The sequence below is a fragment of the Pantherophis guttatus genome, chromosome 6 (genome assembly GCF_059756535.1).
Source record: "Pantherophis guttatus breed Tessera chromosome 6, ASM5975653v1, whole genome shotgun sequence".
In the NCBI taxonomy this organism is placed as follows: domain Eukaryota; kingdom Metazoa; phylum Chordata; class Lepidosauria; order Squamata; family Colubridae; genus Pantherophis; species Pantherophis guttatus.
Genome location: NC_142068.1, coordinates 820,181 through 844,910, shown reverse-complemented (window position 1 = coordinate 844,910; position 24,730 = coordinate 820,181). Strand labels below are relative to the sequence as shown.

Here is a 24,730-nt window from a genome sequence, read left to right as displayed (position 1 = left end):
AGAGGGGCTGAGGAGGACTTGCCAACCTGCCTTCCTAACTGGGATGGGCTCCTTCAACAGCCCTCCCTGGACCCCTTTGGTTGCTCTGAAGCATCCCTCCGCCCGTTCTTTCGCCCTCCAAGACGAAGCCAGCTAACTGCTGATCAAAGGCAGAATGCCGGACAAGCCCCCCTCCCAAGCTCTCTTAGAAAAGCCAGTTAGGAGAACGTCCCCTTCGAACAGTAACAGGTTCACACAAATCCTGCCCTTCCCTTCCCCACCATCCAGTCAGAGCTGAAGAAGCTTCTTGGATGAGAAGCGAGAGGTCTTCAAAGAAAAACCAAAAAGTCCAGTTGCCTCTTGAAGAAAAAGCACCCTTGGGACCACCACGGCCTGGAGGACTGAGACGCTCCGTGGATCCCTCCTGCCCTTTGGAATCACAGGTTCACCTCTGAATCCTCCCCCGGAATGAGGCCGGCTCCCACCCTCATCACCCCCTGGGAACTGAAAGGCCTGGGGCTCCAACGGGGGACTTCAGCATGGGGGTGGTTGATAGATGATTAACAGACCCCCCTCCCTCCTCCCCATTTTTTAGTTATAGGGTGAAGTATTTATATTTTTATAGTATTTTATTCATACCCTTATAGCAATAGCAAGAGCCCTTAGACTTATATACCGCCTCACGGTATATGTGTCTCTTTTACAGCCCTCTCTAAGCGGTTTACAGAGTCAGCCACTTGCCCCCAACAATCTGGCTCCTCATTTGACCCACCTCGGAAGGACGGGAGGCTGAGTGTCTTTTTAATATTGTAAGCCACCCTGAGTTACCGTGTGGTAAAATGGATGGCCAATAAATTTAATCAATAAATAAGCAAACATGCTAAGAAAGAAAACAACTTCTCCCAGCTGCATGACCTGTGCAAGAGAAGTCCTTGACCTAGTTGAAGACGTGAGCTCAGCCCACCCTCTTTTCACTACTCGGAGAGATAACAGACAGAGTAACATACTGTAGTTGGAAGGGATCTGGGAGGTCTACTAGTCCAGCCCCCTGCTCAAGCAGGAGACCCTATGCCATTTCAGACAGATCATTGTCCAATCTCTTCTTAAAATCTTCCAGTGCTGGAGCACCCAAAACTTCTGGTGGCAAGTTGTTCCACTGGTTAATTGTCCTCACTGTTAGGAAGTTTCTCCTTATTCCAGGTTGCTTCTCTCCTTGATTAGTTTCCATCCGTTGTTTCTTGTCCTGCCTTCAGGTGCTTTGGAGAATAAATTGACCCCTTCCTCTTTGGGGCAGCCCCTCAAATACTGGAAGAATGCTATAATTCCCTCCCCCCAGTCCTTCTTAAATAAGCAACTGAACCCGTAGTCCAGAATTAAGATGAAGCAGAAGTCATTCAGGACTCACAGCCAAAGATGTATTTGACATCAAGACCCATAACCAGCCAAGATGTTCTCCACTGAAAGCCCTCCTTCCATCTGAAACCAGTGTTTTCTCCTTTGTTTGACCAACCTCTGTTTCAGAGCAACCCCTATCATCCCCACCAAGAGCCCCAGAGCAGGAAGGGCATTTAAGGGGCAAGAGCCTGGAGTTATTCTTGCCAAGGGGCAATATTTAACCAGGATGGGAAGAGCTAATGCTAAACTTGATTGGGCTTGCTGTGGCTTAGCCATTGTGCAGGCTCCATTCTATGGGCGCCCTCAGAAAATCAGAGAAAGTGAAGGCAATCGAGCAATGGAGCAGACGTTGCCTTCAGAAGTTGTGGGTGCTTCATCACTAGAGGCTTTCAAGAAGAAACCAGACTGCCTTCTGTCAGAAATGGTGTAGGGTTAGGGTTAGGGTGTTTTGGCGGGGGGGGGATGGACTAGATGACCTCCAAGGTCCCTTCCAACTCTGTTATTCTATTCTATTCTATTCTATTCTATTCTATTCTATTCCATTCCATTCCATTCCATTCCATTCCATTCCATTCCATTCCATTCACCATTCCATTCCATTCTGTAGCATAGTCTAAACTGATAGATAGAAACCTGAAAGGATTGGGAGGGAGGGGAACAGAATGATCCAGATGTTGAGTGGGAAATAGTAGTTGGAAGCACCTTGGAGACAACGATGACCTGCATGACTGAGAAGCTCCAAGGCCTTCTGTCAGGAGTCAAATTCATTTTCTCACACGCTTCCCATCCTCAGCCAATCTCAGACCATGAAGGAGCCAGCTATTAAGGAAGGCGCAAACTGCCTCCTTCTGGGGTTTCCATGATAGACCTCCAGATCTGGCTTTTATTCCTGGGCAACGCAGCAACTTCTTCCATCTCTTGCTAAGTCTGAGCCTGTGGCTGACCTCAACTGCTGGCCAGCTAGAAGAATCCCAGGGCTGAATCAAATTCAGGGAATGGGCAGACTCTTGTGGCATTGTCCTTCCAGACAGAAGCCACCCGGGTGCTACCAACCTGTTCCTGAGGTTCTACTGCATCTCTTCAGCCTTTAAGAGAAACCTCCAACGGGGTGAGCTGTGACCCCGAAGGATTGTGAAACAAGGCACGGCTCTGTCTTCAAGGGGCCAGTGGAGTAGAGAAGGAGGTGTCTACTTTTAATAGGTTCTTTTAACCATTAATTCTTGATAGCATCCAGGCAACTTTCCGTAGCAACAGCTCCCCGTGTGCTGGGGCTTGTTTTCAAAGGCACATTTGAGGAAGGATCTGTCCATACCTGCCCAACACAGATCCCCACCCCAGACTTACAGGAAGTAGGGGAACATAGGGTTGCAGGAAGAGTCTAGAAGAGGTCAGTTACCACTGGCGCCAAGTCAAGCCAACTATTGAGACTCAGTCATTATAATAAAGATGATCTGTAGCTCAGGGTTGAAATGAAAGGTCCTTGGTGTTCTTTGAGCTTGGTGGTTTCATGATGTTTCATGACCCAACTAGGGAACATCATCAGTGCTAGAAGGGAGGAGGAGGAGGGAGAGGGGGAGGGGGAGGGGGAGGAGAACTGTGGGGTCCTTGGTGCTCTCTGAACTTGATGGTTTTCTTGCAGATGTTTCATGACCCAACTAGGGAACATCATGAGTGCTAGTCACTAGTCACACTAGCACCGGTGATGTTACCTAGTTAGGTCATGAAACAACTGCAAGAAACTGCAACCACCAAGCTCTGAGAGCAACAAGGACCCTTCATTTCAATCCGGAGCTACAAATATTCTCCTTCATTAGAACTTTAGTTGCCTGCACCTTTCCAGCCACTAACAGGAGACTGTGAAAATACAGGTAGTCCTTGAATTATGATTGGAGAGGGGGAGGAGGGGGAGGAGGAGGAGAACTGTGGGGTCCTTGGTGCTCTCTGAGCTTGGTTGCACATATTTCTTCTTTTCTTGCACGTTTCATTATCCAAACTAGGTAACATCATCAGTGCTAATGCCTAAAATGTTACCTAGTTTGGATAACAAAACATCTGCAAGAAACCAACCAGGCTCCGAGAACAGCCTGGACCTCTCCATCCTTACAGCTCATCTGAGGCTGTATAGATTTTCCAGGGGAAACAGCCAGAGTTTGCCTTCCACTCAAAGGAAGCGGCTGGGGTCTTCCAGAAAGCCCCTTTCCTCTGCTTGTATTTCTGCTACGTGAAAGTGAAGCAATATTAAAAGTCACGGGGGATCTTCCTTTGGATCCTGCAAGGCTGCCTGTGTTGGCAAAAGGAGGCCAAGGAGGGGATGGCGTGGACAGCTGGGGAATAGCTGAGGAGGTGCCCTGGTCCACCTGAACCAGAGAGGGATACTCTGCAAAGCAGAAATCAGGAAAGGTCCAGCTGCAGGTGGTGGGTACGGTTTGCAGGCCACCTGGGTCTGGGGGCACAGCCCTTCCCCCACTGATCCTGCCCCAGAGGAGGAAGAATCAAGAGAAATTCCACGAGGTTTTAGAATCAGAGTTCACGATCGACTTTCGATAGCCACAACTTCATTCTGAAGGCTTCCTTCAAGATCACCTTTCTCAAGCCGGCTAACAAGGAAAGGAGGCCACCACAACTGTGTTTACACAACACTTGAAACCACCTCAGTTAAAATTCAGCCTCATCATTTGAACCCAATCCCAGGTTTGATTACTTTTAACCTGGTTTGTTCTTTTATTCTTTGATTTCGTATGCGGTGTGAACCTGTCCGATCAAGGCTTTTAAGACTGAGAGAATTGGGCCAGCCCAACAGATGGATTAATTTGTTCATGAACTTGTCTCTATTTTGGTACCCAGGTAATAAGTGGCCAAGTGAAACATCGTAACTCAGCAATATAAAACCAAGTTAACCAAGATTTTAAAAGAACTTGAAAACAAAGAGAAAGGGTGGGAAGTACAAAATGATATTTGAAAGGATTGAGAAGATGCTTCCCTTGGTTGCCCTCTGCCAGATCTCAGAAGGAATCACTTGCTCTTCTGAATCCCTGCAGGGATCCTGAACGTTTCAGAAAAGAATAAGACAAAATTTGCAAGCATCTTCAGTGACTGTCTCTGCAGATTCTCAGTCATCTGAGTCCTGGTTGTCTCAGAGGTGCTTTTTCCAAAAAGGCAACTGGGCTTTCTTGATTTTTTCTTTTGAAAACATTTCACTTCTCCTCCAAGAAGCTCCTTCAATTCCAACTTTAGTTAGAACTTTAATTGGTTAGAACTGAAGAAGCTTCTTGGAGGAGAAGCGAAATGTTTTCGAAAGGAAAAAAAAATCAAGAAAACCCAGTTACCTTTTTGAAAAAGCATCCTTTTTAGGATATCTTCCGTGACAAAACTCTTTTCCTTCCTTCCTTCCTTCCTTCCTTCCTTCCTTCCTTCCTTCCTTCCTTCCTCCCTCCAAGGGCCTTTAGAAGCTCTACCACAATGGAAGGGAGGAAGGTGAGACCTTTCCTCATATGGCTCCTCTCAGTTCAGGTGGAAGAACCAGGAGCTTCTTCTCAAAGGCCCCAAACTCAGAGCAGGAAGTCAGCGGCACAGGCGGAAGCCCCAGAGGGACTTTGCGTGTGCAGCAAGACAACACTTGGGGAGAAGCACAACTGCCGCACCACAACCCCAGGAGCACAAGTGCGAGTGCACCGGTATGTACGTTTGTCCTGCTTGCTCCATGTCTCCTAACAATGTGGCCTTCACTGAAACATCCAGCGATGCACGTCTTGATGAGCGATCTGGTTTCAGGGTAAAAAGGAAACACATCACACGCACTCACACACACAAACACACACCCTGAGCACCACCCCCAGCCTCCGTCCTTTCTATGGAAACTCAGGAGGAGTCTCCTCCTCAGGCAGGAGAGGCTTTCTCTCCAGAGAGGAGACCTTTGCACAAGAAAACAACGCAACCGTTGCCAAGGCGATGGCAGCCGAGTCACGCCCTGGATCGGTGCTCTTTGGAAGGAGGCTTTCCGAATGGGGATTAGCAGAGCCCTTCGATCCACCTTAAGTTGCAGTCGCTGGCATGTCACGAAACCTTGTGCGGCTTCCAAGTTCCCCCAAACTCTATTTCAGTTTGCCGAGAGGGCAGAGATCCTGGAGGGAAGGGAGCCAGAACCGCCATCCTAAGACGGAGGAAGCTGCGAAGGTGGTTTGAAAGTTTCCAGGTTGGAGTGATGGTCCGTTTTGGCAGCTCCAGTTCGGCCCTGTCCTTCAAGCAGTTCAGCCTGATTTCTATGGCGTTGTCACCTCCTTTGCTTTAGGCGGAGTCCCTCGATTAGCTGAGGAAGAAGAGCTCTTTGTAACGGAGAGATTTCCCCATGCCTGGAACAACATCGTTCTCCTCAAGAGTTCAATCCCACACTGAGCATGGACTCAGGAGAACATTCTACCTGGTCAAAGATAAACTACTCCCAAGTTAGGATTTGCCCAATTACACAACTTGTAATTTGCACCTTGCATTCTGTGAGTTCAGCATCACAACAAGTGGTTGACAAAATCCTTCCTGTGTGTCTGTGAACATTAGTAGTTTGAGCTGGTAGTTATGTTGTTGGTTTGAGCTCCGAGCTTGGCGATTTGGTTGCAAACATTTCGTCCCCATTGGAGGAGGCGTCTTCAGTGCATTTTGGACTGGGCTCATCTGGGGAAGGACTGGCCTTTCAATACCTTTCTGAGTCCTGGTCTGATTTTGGGTTGTGCTCGCCCAGACAACCCCAATCCAAAGGGCCCTGAAGATGTCTCCTCCAATGGGGATGAAACGTTTGCAACCAAATCGCCAAGCTCGGAGCTCAAACGAGCGACATCCTTCCTGCATGTTAAGAAGGGCAACTTTTTCAGGGCAGGGGGCTATGATTTGCTCCCTGATGAGCTGGGGTGGCCCCTGAAACTGCAGCACATCAATCACTGCCTATTGATGACGATGACACTAGATGTCACAGGATGAGGGTTTTGCAGTCAGTTTTTACCGCTGCTGTCCCATGGCTAAATTAGAGCAGTTAATTTCAGGGCCTTTTGAGGATCTTGAGCGAAGATAATAGAAACTGGAACAAAGTATTCCAGAGATCTTCCAATTCCACCCTTGCTCTGTCAAAACCAGAATGTGCTTTTGAAAATCAGCCATATCGCAACCAGATTTCAACAGGACAGTCTTGGGACAATGGGGGCCTACAAATAAGGGTTGGGGGGCAGCCAAAACCCCTCCAATAATTTTAGGTTAGAAAACTACAGTCCAAAGATTTGTAGTATTAGTGAATAACTCTAAATTTAGAAATCTATGGATTATGCCCTGGGTCCACCCCATCAGCAATCCCCTCCCCCCCCCCGGGTGACCAAATCTCAACAAAAAAGATTCTGGCTTTATATCTTAGAGTGATCTGGTTTATTGAATCTACCAATTAACCAGGGTGGGTTGCCACACGCGCCTGCTTCATGGGTGGGGCCACAGTTTACCTCCCAACCTGCTGGGAGCTGCAGCAATCGGCCAAGAGGGTCCAGGCTAAACATTTCCAGCCTGCTGTTCAGTGAATTTGCAGAGATGTCCGGCCTCGTGCCCCTCTGTCCCCACACTACACCCCAAAACAAATTCCACACAAACCTCATCACAACAGATTCCCACCTTCTGAGGCCTGCTCCTAAACACCAGAGCTAGCTTGCAAAACAATGCTGTGTAGAAGCTACTCTGATCTTATTCAGACATTCATGCAACATATTTAACCCAATCAGATGAAGCCATAATGGCTCCATTCACACGTTAACCCTGCTTAGTGTCAACCTTGGGTTAATTCATGGCTTAATGTATTGTGCAAACCAGGAAAATGGGTCAATTCAGAAATCAAATGAGCATCTTGTGTGAATGGTCCTGATATTTGCATAAAATTTGAGCCCTGCCTCTCACTCTGGTTGTTGAAGGTACATTTCCACACACTACAGGAATGTGTCACTTGTGGAGAGACGTGGATGCCACAGGTCTAACATGAACTCAAGAAAAGAGGCATCTAAGTCCAAAAATTGCTACAGACTTTTAGGTTCACATAATACAGCAGACAAGGCAAAAAAAAAAAAAAAATGGGATGAGCAACCCTGTGAAAAAATAACTATTTTCTTCCAACGAGACAACACGGTCACCTTAAACCACAACAGCCTTTATACTTGGAGCAACACATTATACGAACAGAGCAAGTACACTTTGCATGAACTCAGACCAAAACCCTGCACACATAGCAGAATTCCTAAAAGGACAGGATGCCTCTGAGAACAATCAGAGTGCTTTTCCTCTGCTCAAGGCCAAGGTCCCGGGTTCGAGAAAAGAGATGCCAGATGTTGACAATTAACTCCGCTTTCCAAGTTATGGCTGGAAATCCTTTTCAGGACCTTGGACAGCGGAGGTTGCGCTGTCCAGGGTCCTGAATCCCCACCCTCGCACTGCCCGTCCGATGCTTGGGGGGGGGGTGATCCTGCTTGGGAGGCCAGAGGACCCCTCGGGGCTGAGAGGGGCCATGCCGGGGCCCTACCCACCTGCCCCCCCCCCCACCGCCGGCCCTGCCACCCACCTGGGGAGGTGCTGGTACTCAGGCGCCCTCCACAGAGGCACTGCAGCATATGCCTGCTTTTGATCCAGAGCAGCCCCGTGATCCTCATGGAGTCCCGCCGCGGGCCCGGAAAGGCGCCCGGGACCCCCGCCGGCAGCTAGCGGCCGCCCCGGGCTCGGCAGCGCGCGCCACCGCCGGGGGTCCGGCCGCCCAGAGGCCCGGCCGAAGGGCGCATGGAGGCGGCGGCGAAGTTGCGGATCGGCTGCCTTCCGGAGCGACTTGCCGGGACTTGGCCGGTGGCGGGGAGGGGGGGGGAGGGCGAGGCGGGAGACGGACGTCACGGCCCGGAGGGGGAGGCGGTGCCGGGCGCTGGCCGCACCCCCTGCCGCCGGAACAGCTGCCGGGCTCTGCTCCTGGGCCCTTCTGGTCCCTTCGCCCACTCCCCTCCTGGCCACGGGCCACCTGAGCACAGCCGGACTCCGCCTTTGCAGCGGCTCTTTCCTGAACTGGCTCTTGGCGTGACCGGCCAGTCCTCGGACTCTACAGTCTTCCTCACCATGGATGGCTGCAGGTTACACAGTCTAGAACAGGATGGCTCCTCCTTGGCAACTTTAAGGTGCCTGGACTTCAGCCTGGCTGGGGAATTCTGGGAGTTGAAGTCCAGGCTTCTTAAAAGTTGCCAGGGTTGGAAAAACACTACACTTATGTACAGAACAGAATACCTGTTGGAAATAGCAAAAATACAACCCAACAGACCAAGGTTTTTGTTTTTTTTTTAAGGCATTTTCAGACTTGGGAAGAGAGAGTGTTTGAGCATAGACACAGTGCTATTCTGTCCCCCAACCAATACTTATAGACTTGTCTCTGGATGGCATGGGCACGACGTACATTTAATAAACAAACAAAAATATCGGAATTTGGACTGGTCTCTCCACCGCAAGAAAACACAGCCATGAGATCATGATGTGACCCAACTCAGCAGGTTGTGTGAATCCTCCATGCTCCTCTGAGCCAGAAAATTGATTATTAATTAGTTGGTGTTATTTCTGCTCACTCAATATACTGACTTGGCCCCCAAGTCCTGCCCTGTTCGTAGCTAAGTCCTGCCTTCCTTTACAGGAGCTCCCAAACTTCCAAGTGGCAGATGCGCAGCTGATCTTTAGACACAAAAACTGGCATGTGGGGGATGAATGAAGAAAAGATGGATCAGCTGCAAGAAAGTTTAGCGAGAGGGGCTCTAAAACCCCAAATAGTGGTGGAAGGGGTCTTGGACAATATCTGCCTGGATTATGAGGATTTATTTATTTATTTATTTATTTATTTATTTATTTATTTATTTATTTATTTGTCATATATCTATGCCGCCCACTCTCCGAGGACTCTGGGCAGCTTACACCAAAGACAGTATACTAAATAGCATATTGCCCCCCAACAATCTGGGTCCTCATTCTACCCACCTCGGAAGGATGGAAGGCTGAGTCAACCCTGAGCCGGTGAGATTTGATCCGCTGATCTGCTGAACTAGCAGTCAGCTGAATTAGCTGCAGTACTGCACTCTAACCACTGCGCCACACCACCACCTCAGCCCACCTTGCCACCTCGGCTTATTTGCACAGGTGCCATTCTTATTTTGATTAACAATATTTATCTTTCTGGCTGTTCACCGGCCTGAGTCCTTCGGGAGTAGGGCGGTATATAAATCTAATAAAATAAAATGAAATGAAATGAAATTATAATAATATTTATAGCTCTGGGTTGAAATGAGGAGCTCTTGGTGTTTTTTTTGCAGACATTTTATTACCTAACTAGGTAACATCATCAGTGCTAGAAGAAAGTGGGGTTTGCACAGGGGTGAAATCCAGCAGGTTCTGACAGGTTCTGCAGAACCGGTAGTGGAAATTTTGAGTAGTTTGGAGAACCGGCAAATACACCTCTGGCTGGCCCCCGAGTGGGGTGGAATGGAGATTTTGCAATATCCTTCCCCTGCCACGCCCACCAAGCCACACCACACCCACCAACCCACGCCCATAGAACCAATAGTAAAAAAATTTGAATTCCACCACTGGGTTTGCAGTAAGCACCTTGAACCAAGCAGATAATTGCCAGGAGTCAGCATGGATCTGTCAAGAATAAATCTAGATTAACCATCTCATTTCTTAATTAGATGATTTCCTGAATAGATTGTGGAGCTGCTCCAATTGCCACGCAACTCAATCTCAATAAAACCTTTGACAAAATACCTCCAGGCCTGCTGATGATCACATCAGAGGGCGAAGGGCTGAGAGCTTAATTGATACACAACTGGCACAAAAATCATAATAAATCAACTGGGTGGCCAGAAGGCTCCATTCAGGACCCCCTCCCATCGTTTGAGACAGTGAGAGCCTGAGAATCTCCACAGGCAGATCCTCTACAATGTCTTCATTCTTGGCTGGAGAAGTGGGAGGGAAGAGCTACCAAACCTATGGGTGACACACATTTGAGCACAAAGATTCTGAGACTCTAGAAAGGGTGCAGAGAAGAGCAGCCAAGATGATGAGGGGAGGGGAGCTCTAAGACATACGAAGAAGAGCGGTTGCAGGAATGGGGCATGTCTAGTAGTTTGATGAAAAGAAAGATTAAGGGGGAATATGATAGCAGTCTTCCAATAGAGGAGGAGGAGGAGGAGGAGGAGGAGGAGGAGGAGGAGGAGGAGGAGGAGGAGGAGGAGGAGGAGGAGGAGGAGGAGGAGGAGGAGGAGGGAGGAGGAGGAGGGAGGAGGAGGAGGTTGTTGGTGCTCCTTGAGCTTGGTGGTTTTTCTTCAGACATTTCATTACCAAACTAGGTAACATCATCAGTGATGCTGGACAATTCTGGGCCAAGAGGATTCTGCTGCTGAGCAATTTGCCCAAGGAAGATGAACCTTGGTTGGAGGCCATGCCAATCTCGCCAATTGTGGGGAAGAAGCGAAATGCCCTTCCTGGGAATCCTGGGCCTCTTGGCTCCCCCACCCCCCAGTGAAAGGAGCAGCTCAGACATTAAGAATATATATATACTGTATATAGTTGAACTGTAAGTCATTGACTGAAATGGGTGACTATAGATAGTGTGGAGAAGAGAAGAGAAGAGAAGAAGAGAAGAGAAGGGAAGGGAAGGGAAGGGAAGGGAAGGGAAGGGAAGGGAAGGGAAGGGAAGGGAAGAGAAGAGAAGAGAAGAGAAGAGAAGAGAAGAGAAGAGAAGAGAAGAGAAGAGAAGAGAAGAGAAGAGAAGAGAAGAGGGAAGGGGAAGGGGAAGGGGAAGGGGGAATAAAATTAGCCTAAACTCCTTGGTGCCTGTGGAACTAAAGTGGGGGTGAGGGGGGGGGCACGGAGATTGACAGAAGAAACCTCCAAGGGGCCTTCTCCTTTGGAAAGAAACAGCACCTGGCCCATAACCATCATCTGAATGAACAGAGCCCTCCTGGCATCCATCGTGGGTGGCCGAAGGAGAGCAGCAGCCGCCCCAGGACTGGGCTGTCATTAAGCCAGGCTGAAAGCGGTGACAGACAAAGCTGGAGCTGCCTTTCCTTCCAAAGAATGCCTGCAGAGCGGAGGGAGGGGGGCAGGGGCACCCTGAGGGTCCCTGGGGCCAGATTTTCAGGGCATTGGGGGGGGCTGCGAATCCCAGAAAAGTCCTCAGCATAAATGAAAAGGGTCCCATAAGAATGAGGGGACCCAGATGGAGAATCGGCTGAGCCTCTCCTTCTTAAGAGACCTTCTCGAGGCCCTCAGCTCTTCGATGGAAGGGCTGCCAACTTCCTTCTCCCACGTGCCCCGTTGCCAAGCAGTGGGTGCAGCTGCTGCTTCTGCCCCCAGAGACCCAGGAAGACGACGCCATGGAGCCTGGGGCCTCCCTGCTGCTGGGGAGCAGGCCGAAAACAGCAACAGGCAGGTAGACTGCTCCACGCTGGCATGCCACCGGCCTGAGGAGATGGGAAGGGCCTCAGGTGCAACCAAGCATCACAGGTAAGCTAGTGATTGAATTAAGCCACTTCCTGGGCTCGTCCATGGAGCCATGAAGTAATGAACAAATTACAGGGGCTGGGCACGTCTTATCAGAAGAAAACATGTGATGACACGGAGGGGCTGGATACTCACATGCATTTGTTCCCTATAAGGGGCCTTTCGAGGATTCTAATCAAGGTCAGCATGTTGTGTGAACGATCTACTAGATTGAGGGTGTCCAACCTGGGCAACTTTAAGAGTTATGGACTCTAAGACTTGTGGACTTCAACTCCCATGCTGGCTAGGAAATTCTGGGAGTTGAAATACTCAAGTCTTAAAGTGGCCAAGATTGGAGACCCCTGCACTAGACAATTACACAAACTGACGAAGCGCACTGCATGAACACAGCCAGTGTCTAGTTGTGGGTTTTCAGGAGCAACTCACAATGGCTACTTCCTTTCTACAGATACCAAAAAAAACCCCAACCCCAACCTCCAGATCTAAGAGTTATGTCATGCTGCCTTTTTTTCCCTCTCCCCACATTCTCTTCCCCAACTGCCCCCGCTAGATGTTATGGGACCTGGAATCCAAAATACCCAGAAGGTGACATGCTGGGCAAACAAAATCCACCCCGTGTGTATCTTTTTGTGCAGGTGCTGATGCGTTGATGTATGTACAAACCCATGACCAAAACACATCCACTAACCCACTAAGCCATGAAGAGACTTACATAAATATGTTGGGGCAACTGAGGTACTTCTCAAATTACAAGCACAATTGAGCCCAATATTTCTGCTGCTAAATGAGACAGTTGTTAAGAGAGTTTTGCCCCATTTTACGATCTTCCTTGCCACAGTTGTTAAGCGAGCTTAACAACCTTCCTTGCCTCTTTAATTGTTAAATTAGTCGCATGGTTGTTAAGTGAATCTGAGCTTGGAGTCCTTGCAGTGCAGAAAGCACAAGTTTGGCCCCTGCTCTTAACACTCCTGTCTAGTTGGAGGTCCTCCCTCCCTCCCTCCCCTCCCTCCCTTCCCTTCCTCTCTCCCTCTCCTTCCTTCCTTCCTTCCTTCCTTCCTTCCTTTTCCCTTCCTTCCTTCCTTTCTTCTTTCCTTCGTTTCTTCTGTCCTCCTTTCCTTCCTCCCTTCCTGTGATGTAATCTCCAGTTAGGCTGGAGAGGGGTGTTAAGTGGGGTCCTAGCCTGGAGTCCTTGCAGTGCAGAAAGTGGCACAAGGCCTGGCCACCCCCAGAACCCCCGAAGCCTCAGCTGACCATTTCCAAGGGGATGTGGTCAGCCTGAGGAGGTTCGTGTAACGTGGGTGACTAGCAACAAAGCTTCTGCTTGAGGCTCTTCACGAGGGGCTCTGGTTACTTCTGGTTACTGATAATGACCTCTTGGCCATTCCAGAGGGAAGCTGAGGAGCCCCCATCAGTCTCCCACCAGTTTCACACTGGATGTTTATGTCAGGGCATTGATTAATCCCATTTTTGGCTCTGGGACAAATCACCCTGGTTAATTAGAGGATGGATCGTGGCTCCTCCTTGTTGCAATATTCTGAAAAGAAACGCAAAGAAAAGTTTCTAATAAAACTCATTTATTTGTTATAAAGAAAATAAAACACCCCACTAACTAAGAAAAGTTAATTGCTACATTTTGAAATAGCTTTTGCCAGCTATCTCAGCCGGACCTTTCTGGAAAGAGAACAAAGGAAAGAGTGTGTAGAGGCAAGTGTGAAAGAATGCAGACATGCGTAGTAACTTTTGATAACAATTCTTGGCAAGGTATGGAAAGTCTGATAGTCCAGAAATAATGAGCTCAGCTGGTAAATAAAATAACGCAGTGACAGTCTAGGGTCCATATTCTGGTCCACATGTCTAAGGTTCACATTCCGGACAGAAAGGACCGCTGGTTTGAAAGATCGACATTAAAATTGAACAGTCCTCTCTCAACCAAGGAGGGTGGATACGACCCCACTTCTCTCCCCTCTACAACATGGTCCTTTCAGCAGTCCCAAGAAGGCTCCACACCCATCTGCCCTCTGATTCAGGGGACTCCGAGGGTACAGATAAACCCCCAAGCGGCCTCAACAACTCTCAGAGAGAGCGCTAACGACCAGAGGACTGCAAGGAATATAAATCCTTCCATCCTCCCCCATTCAGTCAGAAATGAAGAAGCTCCTTGGATGAGAAGCAAAACATCTTCAAGGAAAAAACAAGAAAGTCCAGTTGCCTTTTGAAAAACACCTTTGGGTTTCACACTGGATGTCCTAGCAGCCCAAAAAGGGTAAAAACTTTGTCTGACTTCTCAAGACCCACAAACTGCTGCTTTAACCGTATCCAGAGGTAGGTCCTCAGGACAGCTTTTCTTGGTTGAAACCTGCTGGGCTTCCTTTTAGCATTAGATTTATTCTCGGAGAGAATTCTCATTAGGCTCTTTGAGACACCTCAGAATTTATCTGTTTATTTTTTCTTGAATCCTGATTATCTGTTTGTTTTTTCATTGATCTCTGGAAAGCCTCTCAAATGGAGGTTAATCTTTAAGCATCTTGAACCAAGCAGATAATTGTCAGGACTCAGCGTGGATCTGTCAAGAATAAATCTTGCCAGATTAACCATCTCATTTCTTAATTAGATGATTTCCTGAATAGATTGTGGAGCTGCTCCGATTGCCATGCAACTCAATCTCAATAAAACCTTTGACAAAATACCTCCAGGCCTGCTGATGATCACATCAGAGGGCGAAGGGCTGAGAGCTTAATTGATATACAACTGGCACAAAAATCATAATAAATCAACTGGGTGGCCAGAAGGCTCCATTCAGGATCCCCTCCCATCGTTTGAGACAGTGAGACCCTGAGAATCTCCACAGGCAGATCCTCTACAATGTCTTCGTTCTTGGCTGGAGAAGTGGGAGAGAACAGCTACCAAACCTGTGGGTGACATGCATTTGAGCACAAAGATGCTGAGACTCTAGAAAGGGTGCAGAGAAGAGCAGCCAAGATGATGAGGGGAGGGGAGCTCTAAGACATACGAAGAAGAGCGCTTGCAGGAATGGGGCATGTCTAGTAGTTTGATGAAAAGAAGGATTAAGGGGGAATATGATAGCAGTCTTCCAATATTGGAGGAGGAGGAGTGTGGGGTCCTTGGTGCTCTCTGAGCTGAGTTGTTTCCTTGCAGACATTTCATGAAACAACAAGGAGACATCATCAGTGCTGAAGAAAAGGGTCTTTATGGAGAGGAGGAGTGGGGGGAAAGAACTGTGGGGTCCTTGGTGCTCTCTGTGCTTGCCTGTTTTCTTGCAGATGTTTCATGGCCCAACTAGGGAACATCATCCGTGCTAGAAGGACTAATGAAGAGCATGGCTGGTTGGGAATTTTGGGAGTTGAATGCCACAGATCTTAAAATTGCCAAGTTTTTACACCAGTCAGATGGTATTTCTTAGGAATTGACTGATTCATTGGCTGCCTGATGATATAGCATCAAGTCAGCATCAACTCATAGCACCCACCTGTCACTTTCGGCTTTCTCAAAGAGTTGCTGAATTGGTTGGGTTCATTACTCAGAACTTTGACACCACCTTAAAGTAAAAGGCAGATTTCTAATACACTCCTAAAGGGGAAAATGCTACTAGGTCATTTAGCATCCAAGGGGGGAAATGCTTCACAAGTGCTTGCTCTCAGAAATTGCTTCCAACTCTAACGCCTAAGAGGAATCAAATGCTCTGGTGTGGCTTGTTTGTTGGCTCCTGTGTTCTCCAGCTTCACAGTTAGAACCAGCAGATCCTTTACACCAACCTCCTTTCTCAAACTTGATCATTTTAAGATGAGTGGGCTTCAACTCCCAGAATTCCCCACCCAACGAAGTCATCTTAAGCTGCATCAACAGAGGGATAGAATCAAGATCACGTAAAGTGATAGCACCGGTTTACAAAGCCTTAGTAAGACCCTACTTGGAATACTGTGTCCAGTTCTGGTCGCCATGATACAAAAAGGATGCTGAGACCTTAGAAAAGCTACAGAAAAGAGCAAGGCTGGAGGCTAAAATATATGATGAATATTGGGTATGTCTAAGGGTGACATGACAGCATTTTCCAACACTTGAAGAGGGGGTCAACCTATTCTCCAAAGGGAAGCACAAGAAGCAATGGGGGGGGGAGCTTGTCAGAAGGAGATCCAATCTGAAACTAAGGAGGAATTTCCTGACCATGACAACAATTAATCAGTGGAACGTCTTGACTCCAGAAGTTGTGGCTGATCCATTGCTGAAGGTTTTCAAGAAAAGACTGGACAATCATTGTCCAGAATGATATAAGGTCACTTGTCTTGGGCAGGGGAGTTAACTAGAAGACCTCCACAGTCCCTTACAATCCTAGGATTTTATGATTCATCTTCAAGTTGCCAAGGTTGCGAAACACCGCTTGAGACAATGAACACAGCATTGTGCCTTCACAAATCATAATTCTGATGCTCTATTCCTCAAATAACCACCAGGGGGCACCAAAGCCTTTCCACAAAGCAACCTTGGCTGATTTACTAACCACTTAAAAGTCTCTCAGCTGCTGAGTCTGTGCAGCCCAAGGCTTGGTAAACTCTCCACTGAACTCCAAACCTGCTCAAAGGTTAATTGCAACTATTAGTTTACAGTTCTGGCACCAAAACTCCGAAGCACTAAAACACAACACAACCTCTGATTGTTGACTACTGATTTTTATGCTTTATAATTCCCCTAGTAAAATCATGGCAAAAAGGCCACGGCATCTAAAACGAACACCCGAAAATTGCTCCCCAAACCAGAGATTTCCCATTGGGGAGTCATTTTACTGACTTGTGGACTTGTGGCTAGTCCAGAGGAAAAAATGATATAAAAGATATGGTTAGCCTATTCCTTAGAGAAGGAAAAGAAGGACTAGGGGTCACGCAATAGCAGTCTTCCAATATTTGAGGGGCTGCCCCAAAGAAGAGGGGGGGGGTCAACCTATTCTCCAAAGCACCTGAGGGCAGGGCAAAAAACAACGGATGGAAACTAACCAAGGAGAGAAGCAACCTAGAACTAAGGAGAAATTTCCTGACACTTAGAACAATCAACCAGTGGAATCTCTTGCCTTCCAACGTTGTGGGGGCTCCATCACTGGAGGTTTTCAAGAAAAGACTGGCAGCCATTTAACTGGGGTGGCATAAGTTCTCCTGCCTTGAGAAGGGGTTGAGCTAGAAGACCTCCAAGGCCCCTCCCAACCCTATAATTCTATGATTCTATTAGATCCAACCTAGAAATAAGGAGAAACTTCCTGACAGTGAGAACCAGCAACCAGCAATGGAACAGCTTCCCTTCAGAGGTTGTGGGGGGCTCCATCACTGGAGGCTTTCAAGAAGAGATTGGACAGGCACTGCTTTGAGATGGTATAGCGTCTCCTGCTTGAGCAGGGGGTTCATCTGGAAGACCTTCCAGCCACATGTTTCTATGATTTTACAATCATGAGGTTGGACTAGCAGACCTCCAAGGTCTCTTCCAGATTCCATTCCATTCCATTCCATTCCACTCTATTAATTCTAATTCTATTCTGTAATCTATATTCTATTCCATTCCATTCCACTCTATTCCCTGTTCCTATTGTTCTACTCCAACTCCCAGAATGGAAGGCCAGCAATTTCCCCTTGAGGAGAATCTTTCAGGGAACATGCTAATCCTCCCCCCCACCGCCAAGTTGCTCCTATGGTGGGTTGAAACTGTGCCACTCTTTAAGAGCCACAAGATGGAGCAAGCAAGGAAGGCATTGCTACTTAAATGTAGTATATTTCCTGGATTTCTGATGGGACCAGAATTCTCAGGCCAAAACACCCACTTCCACCTAGAAGGAGCTAAAGCCACCGAGCAGGTTCAGCTGCTCAAATTAGGACACTCGGCGCATTTTAAAACCATGTTCACTCTGTGGAGTGGCATTTCTCAAACTTGGCCTTTTTAAGATGCGTGGACTTCAACTCCCAGAATTCCTCAGCCAACTTGGGACCTCTTGGCTGCCACACAGTTTTGCTGGGCTGGGATTGGATGCCTGTAAGGAAAGGCTGCCAGAGATACTCCAGCTCTGTTTTTATGCCTTTCCAGAGCATCCAAGCGCTTATTCGGAGAGTTTTCAGGCTGCCTGTTTTGAGTTTGGGGTGGGGGGATTTTTAGTGGGTTGAAAGCAGAGTTGAGCTAAAAGTTCAGAAACAGTTCCAGGCTCTGGAGGGCTTTAGCCCAGGGGAAGAATTGAGAATGGAGTTTACGGAAGGGAGGGGACTATCTTTCCCCAACACACTGGATTGTCTCTGCCTACCTTGGTTTGCTTTGATTCTTTTGAGACTCCAGTTCAGCATTTGGCATCAGTTAGGCTACAGTTTGGTCTCTAAACATGCTAACTGGGGTGCCACGTTGGGGTGCCACGTGGAACAGTAAGGCTGCTGTGCTTGGAAGCGGAGGAGATAAAAGGAAAACAGGGCAGCTGGACACCCTCAAAGGCAACCCCAACCGGAGTCCAAGATGACTGAAAGAAGGTTGAAAGGGAAAGGGTTGGTCCAGACAACTGTCTCGCATCAGACGTCTTTGGAGATTCTCCGTCATCCAAGACACACTTGTCCCGAAGGGGCTTTTTTTTCAGGAGGCAACTGGACTTTCAGGTTTTTCTTTGAAGATGTTTCGCTTCTCCTCCAAGAAGCTTCTTCAGCTCTGACTGGATTTTGGGGGATGGAAGGATTTATATCCCCCACCATCCAGTCAGAGCTGAAGAAGCTTCTTGGAGGAGAAGCGAAACGTCTTCAAAGAAAAACAAGAAAGTCCAGTTGCCTCCTGAAAAAACCCACCTTTGAGTCACAGTCATAAAACAAGCGCAATGGTCATAAAGTGGACACTACTGTTGTACAGCGAATGCCACAGTCATTAAGACAAGATCAGCGGCACACAATAAAATAAATAAATAATTAAAAAATCAAATCAAATTAAATTAAATTAAATTAAATTAAATAATTGTGATGGCTGGCCTTGAAGTACAGGTAGTTCTCAACTTGCACCCTTCAGTGATCGTTCAAAGTTAAAACGGCACAGAAAAAAAGTGACTTATGACCATTTTTCATAGTTACGACCATTGCAGGCTCCCTCCATTCATGTGATCCAAATTCAGACACTCGGCAACTGGCGTGTACTTAGGACGGTTGCCGTGTCCTGGGTTCAGGTGATCACCTTTTGCGACCTTCTGACAGCTGTCAAGCATCCGAATGTCAATCACGTGACGGTGAGGATGCTGCAACGGCCATAAGTGTGAGAAAGGGGTCCTGAGTCCCCTTTTTCAGAGCCGTTGTAACTTTGGACGGTCACTAAACGAACTGTTGTAAGTCGAGGACTACCTGTACATTATTCAGTTTGTGACGACACCTCTCCTGTGACTGTCCCTGCAGCCTCCTGGCAAGCAAAGTGAAGGAAGTCAGAAAAACCAGTTCTGCCCACCCCAACCCCCGCCCCTACCACACACACAGACCGCATTATTCTTACCTTTTATTTGGCCCCACCCCCAATCTATTGCTGCCTCCTGAGTCCCAGCTGATGGCTAGAGGGAAAAAAACTGTTTAAACTTTTGCCGCAAGGGCCACCCTACAGCTGATCAGTTAAAAGAAAACAAATGAGTAGACCGGTGCCTGCAAAAACAAATGAGTAGACCAGTACAGCTCTGCAAGCAGTTAAAAGCCTGGTAGACCAGTACCTCTGCTAAATCCTAAAGAATTGTCACATGACCATCAAGCCATGCACACAAAATAAGCCACGCCCACAGAACCAGTAGTAAAAAAATTTAGAACCCACCCCTGGAGGGGTCATAAATGGGTTGAAGAGCCCTGGTGGCACAGAGCTTATAATGCAATATGGCAGGCTAACTCTGCCCACTGCCAGGAGTTCAATCCTGACCGGCTCAAGGTTGACTCAGCCTTCTGTCCGTCCGAGGTCGGTTAAATGAGGACCCAGATGGTTGGGGGCAAGAGGCTGACTCTCAACTGCTTAGAGAGGGCTGCAAAGCACTGTGAAGCAGCATATAAGTCTTTATTGCTATTGCTATAAATAGCTTTTGGGGTAGGGTCTGTTGCAACTTTGGATGGTTTCTTAGCAACCAGTCGTAAGCCGAAGACTGCCTATATACTGACGTGTGTTTTCTTATCACCCAAAGGGAATGAGGTACAGACTGTGGCAGACTCAGCTTCCGGTGATTTCCTCCTTTTCCAGAGCTGAGTGCAAAAGAGACCAACTAAATCCTGAGATGCTGATCAGCGTCAATTCCTCCTGCTGCCACTTTGAAGCCTTCGGGAACAAGCCATTCTCGGGGGGGAGGGGGGATGAGCCCCTCTGGCTAATTGTGCCCCTGAAGAATCCCCTCAGCTCGGCCAGAAGAAAAGGAACCGACGTAAATAAAATGTTGTTGGTGCAATTATATATATACAGTATAGCTGGGCCACGTCTGAAAGGCCTCCAAAGTGCTTTATGAGGCCACGCTGTAAAAATGCCACAGCAGGCGGATTAAGGCAGCCCATCATCCTCAGGAGAAGCTCCGAGGAGTCAACCTGGGTTTAAGGCCTTGGCGGTTGGGGGGTTTTTGCATCTCAGGAGGCCACGGAGGAAGTGTGTGGGGTTGAGTTCCCTGCCCTGCACCTTCTGGATTTCTTCCTCTTCCTCCCACCAAGCGGAAGACAGCAAAGAAGGAGACGCAACTTCATGGCTCCTTCTTCCACGGACCCAAAAGTCCATCTTTTCCCAAGAATCCCCCACCAAGTGACCTTCAGCCCCCTTCCCCTTCCCCTTCCTTCTCCTTGATGTCCTCCGCTTCCTGAAGCCGGCCTTGGACCCCAAGCTCCATTGTAGGTCAAGATCTCTGGATTAATCGCTGGGCAGCTCCAAATCTCGGTTATTCTTCAGCCTGTCAAATATCCATGTTCGTTTGCAATTTGTGATCTGAAACTCCTGAATATCAAGGGATTATCGGATTTTCTGACATGCTATTAGCCTCAAGTAGTCTTTAATAAAGGAAAGGGGGAAGTTGTGGAGTCAAAGTCTTCTTAATAACTGAGCGTGTTTGTGTCCCAACAGAGTCAGTGATGAGGGCAGCCCCGGTTCATAAGGAAGCTTAATGATTCACTTAACAACCGTGGTGAGAAAGGTCATAAAATGGGGCAAAACTCACTTAATAACTGTCTTGCTTAGCAATAGCAATTTTGGGCTCAATTGTGGTCATAAGTCGAGGACTATTGTAGGACACAATGGGCACAATTCCCATTGCTACGTAAGGTGATCGTTAAAGAAGTTGTGTCCCACTGAACCACCTTTTTGTGCCACCGTTGTTAACCAAATGTGGTTCCCCACCCCCACCTCACTGACTGGGCTTGTAGGAAGCTAGCTGGGAAGGTGGCAAGTGGTGATCACGTCATAACCGTCATAAGCACAAGTCAGTTTCCAATCACCCGAATTGTGATCACGTGACTGCAGGGATGGTCCTAATTGTGAGGCCCAGGTGACCCTGCTTTCAGTGCTGTTGTAACTTTGAACAATCACTAAACAAAGGGTTGTAAGTTGAGGAATACTTGCAAACGAAATTCCTCGGAGGAGTTCCCAAAGAGACTCATGGTAAGGACGATCTCCCAGGGAACACCGGTCTCCCCAGGGACAATCCGATCAATCCATCAGAATAGAGCTGGAAGGGACCTCGGGGGTCTTCTAGTCCATCCCCCTGGCTCAAGCAGGAGACCCTGGGCCACTTCAGACAGGTGGCTGGCCATTCTCTTCTTAAATGATGGAGCAGCCACCACTTCTGGAGACAAGCTGTTCCACTAATTAATTGTTCTCACTATCAGGAAATTCCTCCTTAGTTCTAGATTGGATTTGTCTTCCGTTAAGCTTCCATCCGTTGCTTCTTGTCCTGCCTTCTGGCGCTTTGGAGAATAGCTTGACCCCCCCTCTTCTTTGTGGCAGCCCCTCAAATCCTGGAAGGCTGCTCTCCTGTCGCCCCCCCCCCCGGTCCTTCTTTTCTCTAGACTGGACATGCCCAAATCCTGCAACTGTTCTTCAGATGTTTTAGTCTCCAGGCCTTTCATCCTCCTGGTTGCTCTTCTCTGCACATTTTCCCTACCAGTTTAAGTTCCTCATTTTTCTGGGGTTTGCCGGCTGCTCCTCCCAAACCAGCCACGTGAAGAGTTAATGGTGCCACGAGAGATCACGCTGGACTCACCCAATGGCAGCCATTAGGAGGAGCTGCCTTGGGACACAGAAAACTGGCAGAGAGGCAGGAGAGAAGGGAAGGCCCAGCCATTCTTCACAACTCTTTTAATTGAGCTGAAGAACGAGCGAGTGGAGGGCAGCTTTCTGATGGGGGGGGGCAGGAGGATCTGGCAAAAGCTTCAGCTCAGCAACCGGAGCAAACTCGTTTCCCCCACGTGCAAATCTCATCCACGGGGAGAATTAAAGCACTTTGGGAACCCCCAAAGGAGGAATTTGGTTAACTTAATCAACCAACCAACCCTAAGGGCATCAGATTTAGCCCAGGCATGGCCTTCAAAGCCAACCAGCCAGCCGGTCACTCAAGGGGAAGAGTCCACAAGACCATCCCAAAAGTGTTTTTCCAAAAGACAACCGGACATTCTGGGTTTTTTCCTCTTGAAAAAGTTTCACTTCTCATCCAAGAAGCTTCTTCAGTTCTGCTGTCCAGCATTCTTCTTCAGGCATCTGCATCTGATCACCCCACTTCTATTACTGATGATGTGACCTAGTTGGGTCATGAAATGACTGCAAGCAAGCAGCCAGGCTCAAGAGAGCACCAAGGACCCCACAACCCCTCCTCCTCCACTCCACTCCCTTCTAGCACTGATGATGTTACATAGTTGGGTCATGAAATGTCTGCAAGAACACCACCAAACTCAGAGAGCACCAAGGACACCATAGTCATCGTCCTCCTGCTCCTCTTCCTCTCTTTCCTCCTCCTCCTCCTTTCCTTCACACTTCACTCCACACACCCACTCCCTTCTAGCCCTGATGACGTTCCCTAGTTGGGTCATGAAATGTGTTCAAGAAAACCACCAAGTTCAGAAAACACCGAGGACCCCACAGTCCTCCTCCTCCTCCTTCTCTCCACAAACCCCTCTCCATTCTAACACTGATGATGTTCCCTAGTTGGGCCATGAAACCTCTGCAAGAAAACCACCAAGCTCAGAGAGAGCACCAAGGACCCCACAGTTCAACTCTGAGCTACAGACACTCCCATCCATTCATCGAGAAAGGCTGTCCCTCCCCAGAACAGCCTTTAAAGAGAAGTTGCATTCGTACTTCCCATCATGAGCGACCCAATTATTGCAAGGGCTCGATCCACCAGCACCCGTGGGACAAGTCCTTGTTGGAGTGCAGCTCATGAAATGTTGGAGCATCACAGCCCAACTCCAGCCTGGGTGGAAACTACACCAGGGAGCCCCTGTGGGAGCAAAAGAGGCAGAGCTGGTGCGTAGAGTTAAATGTCTCACCAGCTTAGAGTCGTTGCGTTCCCATAAGAGCTCAAAGTCCAGCCCTTCCTGAATTCCCCATTGATCCTATCTGGCACCAATTCAGAGTTGAGCTTTGGTTGACCAGATTAATGTCAGGCGCAAAGAATCGGGGCCACTGGTTAAGTTGTTGCACAGAAGAGTTATTCAAGGTTTATTCTGGAATGGTCCAGGGTATCCTGCTCGAGCAGGGGATTGGCCTACAGGACCTCCAAGGTCCTCTGTTTCGGGAGGGATTGGAGCACCTGTGGGAATGCAACAATTCTAAGCTGATGATGCATTTAACTCTGCCCCCCACCCAACTCTGCCTGCTCGTCTCCTACAGCCCTCTCCCTGCAGACTGGGTAGTTGGGCCACAAAGTCCTCCTCTGGAATGAAGGGGGCTGCTCAGGACCCCCCCAGCTCTTTTCCAGGAAGAAAGTGCCACACTGAAGCAATCAAGCAGGAGATGCATCAAGTCCATGATTGGTCTAGGAACACCAGTTCAAGCAGAGTTATCCGACTGCAGCTGGGGGGGGGGCTCTTGTCCCCCAGCCCAGCAAAGCCCCTGTGCCACTTTGGTCTGCAGTGCCCGTCCCCCAGCCCCACTGAGCAGTAGGCATCGTCTTACTGAATCCCCTTCCTCCAATTTAGCCATGTGAGCCTCTTTCCGGAGGCTCAGCCTCCCCCAATCTGCATGGACACTGACACACACAACCTCCCCAATAGCAAATGTCAGAAATTCCCAGGAGAGAAGCCGAATTTGGCACTGCAACCCCCCTCCCTCCCCTTCCCTTTATCCTACAGTTCTAAGCTTCTCGGAGGTTGACAAATGAACTCCTCCAACAGTTAAGCATCTTTGGGAAACATCCGAGCAGTCAAAAGCAAATCTGGAGAAATCATTACATCTGAACTCATAATTCCCTGCTGGGTTCTGCTAATTAGTTCATCGGGGTGGGTGCCAGAGAGGGCGGCCATTTGTACGGTCCATCTCAGATTCCCAAATGAGTTGGGAGGCAAGGCTGGGTCCCCTTTTTCTTCCCTCCTGCTCCCACTACACGAGAAGACTGGTCGTACTTGGGAAGCTGGGATGGGTCACGAGGAAGGAGTCATTTGCAACTCATCCAGGAGAGAAGCAACCTAGAACTAAGGAGAAATTTCCTAACAGTGAGAACCATTAACCAGTGGAACAACTTGCTTCCAGACCTTGTGAATTCTCCAACACTGGAGGTTTTTAAGAAGAGACTGGACAGCCACTTGTCCGAAAAGGTATCGTCTCCTGCTTGAGCAGGGGGTTGGACTAGAAGATCTCCAAGGTCCCTTCCAACTTTGTT

The 24,730-nt window shown here is 48.4% G+C and overlaps 1 protein-coding gene across 2 annotated transcripts in view; it reads right to left on the bottom strand.

Annotated features, from left to right (window-relative positions):
* FGF12 (fibroblast growth factor 12) overlaps positions 1-24,730 on the bottom strand; it is a 162,030-nt gene that overhangs the window by 99,554 nt on the left and 37,746 nt on the right. The window contains exon 1 of one of the 2 annotated variants that reach the window (XM_034424549.3): positions 7,949-7,971. The exons of the other annotated variant lie outside the window; for it this stretch is intronic. The gene's annotated coding sequence lies outside the window, so the exon portion shown is untranslated. Of the gene's footprint in view, positions 1-7,948; positions 7,972-24,730 lie in introns of those variants that run through there. 2 annotated transcript variants of the gene reach the window in all.